The sequence below is a fragment of the Otolemur garnettii genome, unplaced genomic scaffold (assembly GCF_000181295.1).
Source record: "Otolemur garnettii isolate 467f Iridium unplaced genomic scaffold, OtoGar3 scaffold00021, whole genome shotgun sequence".
Classification (NCBI taxonomy): domain Eukaryota; kingdom Metazoa; phylum Chordata; class Mammalia; order Primates; family Galagidae; genus Otolemur; species Otolemur garnettii.
Genome location: NW_003852416.1, coordinates 10,961,200 through 10,965,618, shown reverse-complemented (window position 1 = coordinate 10,965,618; position 4,419 = coordinate 10,961,200).

Below are 4,419 nucleotides of genomic sequence, written 5' to 3'. Positions count from 1 at the left end.
CTGGGACTACAGGCACCTGCCACAATGCCCAGCTATTTTTTTGTTGCAGTTGTCATTGTTGTTTAGCTGGCTGGGGCTGGGTTTGAACCCACCAGCCTCGGTATATGTGGCTGGCACCATAACCACTATGCTACGGGCACCAAGCCAGAGTTTGTGTTCATAACTGCTGACTCCCCAACCTCTGATCAAAGCCCTTGACCATAGCTGTGTGGCCTTTGCTTACGTCTTTTCTCCCAGGCCATGAGCAACTTGAGAGCAGAATCCTTATCTAATTCTGTGAATCCTCACTCTCATAACAGCCTGGCACAGATGCACAAATAAACCCAAAATGAATGAATGAATGAATGAATGAATAGGAGGATTACGACTTATCTACTTGAGAGTCCTTTGGTGATTGGAGCCATGGTTGCAGGACATAATAATAAACATAATTTATGGTATACTTCAAAAGAGAGTGTGATCCTCATGCTAGCACCAGGAGAGAGATACTATTATTAGCTTCATTTTGAAGATGTAAACTGCAGCTAAGTAACTTGCCCAAGGTCAGGAACTGGATTTGAGTTACTGTCTGCTTGACTTTTAAGCTTGCAACGTGAAGGGCGGCATAAATCCATTTTTATTTAAACTTAGGAGCAGGTATGACTCTGGACAACCAAAGAGAAGGAATGAAGCAAAGGAAAGCCAGTGCCAGGTGCTTAATATGTTAAAATATTTCATTTAGTCCTCAGAACACCCTTATTCCTTTTCACAGATGAGAAGACTGAGGTTTACAGAGGCTAAGTAAGCTCCCTAAAGTCTACTAGTAGAGCCAGGATTTAAAACTATGTCTGTCTAACTGCACGATTCATCATGCTTCCACTATTATTGGGATCCTGGGCCTCCGTTCTCTCATTTGTAGAATGAAGGAGCTGGGTGAGATGATCTCTGAGCTTCAGCTCAGCTTATTTTTTTAAACACAGCAGCATTAATAGTGTGCTTATTGCATGCCAGGCACCATGCTAGGAACTTCATATTCATGATGTAATTTTGTCCACATAACACCCTCTGAGCTGCTCCTGTTATTATTTTAAATGGAGAAACTGAGACTCAGACATATATATATTGTCCAATGTTACACCCTTACGCTGAGGCCCAGGCTGAGTATTAACTGAGACTTGTTAGATTCGCAAGCTAAACTCTCACCCATGACCCTGTACAATAGGCAGCAGTTTCTGACAGCCTTCAGAGTGAGACATCCGGTGTTTCTGTAGAATCAGAACAAGCCTGGAGCAGATGTGGGATGAGTTCCTTAGTGCGTGGGCCCCTCTTCCTTTGGATTTCAAGGACTCACTTCAGTGAGATTCTGTCAGAGTCAAAAGGTGACATTGAATGGATAGTTGGCCAAGGCTCAGAGTACAGCCCCAGCCCTCAAGGGCTTGGCCACTTCTTTTGATCTTGTTGTCAAGGAAACTCTAGATCCCTCTGTGGTTCTCTAGTTTATTCTCCCTCCTGCTTCCTTGTCTTCCTACTGCAGTTCCAAATGGTCTACTTGTCAATGATTGAAGAAGATGCTGACTTGAAATGAAAACAGCTTCCAGGACCTTGGAGGACTCAATCAGAAAGGGCTGAAGCTGCCTCTCTCATTCATAGCTGTACTCTAGTGCCTTACAAGGTGCCTGGAACAGAGGAGGTGCTCAGTGAATGAATGAATGAATGAATGAACTTGACTAATTCTGGAAAGGTGCTCCCTAAGTTTTTTAACTTAGGGACCTGAAAAATTGGAAAAGCAATGGGCTAAGATTTGCAGGGGCGACCAAAAATAAAAACGGATGTGTGCGTGTATGTCTTGACAGCCCTGTGATGCACAGGCCCATTTCCCTCTACCTGTTCTCTCCACATCTCGTGTGCTGAAAACTGCTGGTGTAGACAGTTCCTGCCCATTCGAAGCTTTTGGCCTCAAGAATCAATCTTTTTCTTTCTTTTATTCTCTCTCTTTAAAATTATGATAAAATACTCATAACACAAAATTTACTATCTTAACCATTTTAAAATGTACAGTCCAATAGGGGTAAGTACATTCATGTTATTGTGCAACCAATATCCAGGACTCTCTTCATCGTGCAAAGCTTTCTCTTTAACCTGCGTCCCTCCCATTTTTATCTACTCCCTTGGATGTTAGCTATAAATACATAGACACTGGGTTTTGACTTCTTTATTGAGTCTTAGTGTGGTAGAGGGCAGGTATTGGTCCTCAAATAAATGTTCAAGGGGTCATGGATCTTGTTTTTTTCATCTTTTTCCTCCTGTATGCTTCAATTTATTGGTTTAAGAGCAATTTTGGCTTTATGATGCATTCTGCAATCATAAGTACTCCTTGACTGCCCTCTAGTGGGAACAATAAGAAGAGAAACTCAGAAAAATCTACTCACTTTTCCTGCTTTGAAAGTAGTCTTTTTTTTTTTTCTTTTTTTTGAGACAGAGTCTCACTATGTCGCCTTGGGGAGAGTGCCGTACCATCACAGCTCACAGAAACCTCCAAATCTTGGGCTTAAGCAATTCTCTTGCCTCTACCTCCCAAGTAGCTGGCACTACAGCAACCACCATAATGCCTGGCTATTTTTTGTTGTTGTTGTTATTGCAATTGTCATTGTTCTTTAGCTGACCCAGGCCAGGTTCAAATCCGTCAGCCTCGATGTATGTGGCTGGTGCCATAACCACTGTGCTGTTGGTGCCGAGACTGAAAGTGGTCTTTTAAAAAAATTACTCAGGCTCGGCGCCTGTGGCTCAAGTGGCGAAGGTATCAGCCACGTACACCTAAGGTTGCAGGTTCGAATCCAGCCTGGGCTCGCCAAACAACAATGACGGCTGCAACCAAAAAATAGCCGGGCGTTGTGGCGGGTGTCTGTGGTCCCAGCTACTTGGGAGGCAGAGGCAGAAGACTTGTTTCAGCCCAGGAGTTGGAGGTTGCTGTGAGCTGAGATGCCACAGCACTCTACCCAGGGGGACAGCTTGAGGCTCCTGTTTAAAAAAAAAAAAAACATTACTCATTATGGGCGGTGCCTGTGGCTCAAGGAGTAGGGGAGGGTTCAAGCCCGGCCTGGCCAAAACAAACAAACAAACAAACAAAACAAAAAAAAACTCACTGGACTTCACACAATCCAAAATTGTTCTTGATCCAAAGCTGGAAGCTCATCCCTGCTTTACAGATAATTGATTTGTATAATAAAAATGAATTACTAGATGCATTACATTAAAAGAAAGACATAAAATAAAAACAAAATTTTATTATCAAATCCAACAGACTAAATTACGTTTCAATAAGTATAATCAGAACAAACATGACAGGGAAAAATAAAATGTGTCATAAAATGTGATCCGTATGGGGAATTACTATTACACTGATAAGTTTTTGCTGTTCTGCTACCATGATTAAAGGAAAAATTATAAACAAAATAGTGTTTTCTCTCTTTGAATGAAAACCACGTACATCGATATTGAAGGTTTTTAATTGCAAATGCAGGTTACTGCTCGTTAACCTATCTAATCCAGCAGAATGGACTACAGTGCCGCTCAAAAGGCACAGTGTGTGTTGAAACTATTTCTATGTTTTGTTTGAATAAGAGCTCAGTGCAGAAAACAGCAGTCTCACAGAGATTTGTTGATGGGAATGGAAAGAGATTTTTATTTTTATTTTATTTATTTCTTTTTTTTTTTTTAGAGACAGAGTCTCACTTTATCACCCTTGGTAGAGTGCTGTAGCGTCACAGCTCACAGCAATCTCCAACTCCTGGGCTTAGGCGATTCTCTTGCCTCAGCCTCCTGAGTAGCTGGGATTACAGGCGCCCACCACAATGCCTGGCTATTTATTGTTGCAGGTGGGCTGGGGCCGGGCTCGAACCTTCCACCCTCCATATATGGGGCCGGTGCCCTACCTACTGAGCCACAGGTGCTGCCCAGAAAGAGATTTTTTTTTAAGGCAATTTTAGGAAGCTTAGGGTTATTATCTTTCACTTTTACATTAAAAGGGCCTGGTGAGGTAGCACACCCCTGTAACCCTAGCACTATGGGAGGCTGAGGTGGGTGGATTGTTTGAGCCAAGCCTGAGCAAAAGCTAGACCTCGTCTGAACAAAAAAATAGAAAAATTGGATGTGTATTGTGGTGGGCACCTGTAGTCCCAGCTACTTGGGGGGCTGAGGCAAGAGGATCACTTGAGCCCAAGCATTTGAGGATTTGAGGTTGCTGTGAACTATCACACCATGGCACTTAATCCCAGGGCAACAGAATGAGACTCTGTTCCCAAAAACAAATAAAAAAACTCGCTTTTTTTTTTTTTTTTAAAGTTTTTTTCTTTCTTTCTTTCTTTTTTTTTTTTTTTTGCAGTTTTTGGCCGGGGCCGGGTTTGTACCCACCACCTCCAATATATGGGGCCAGCGCCCTAC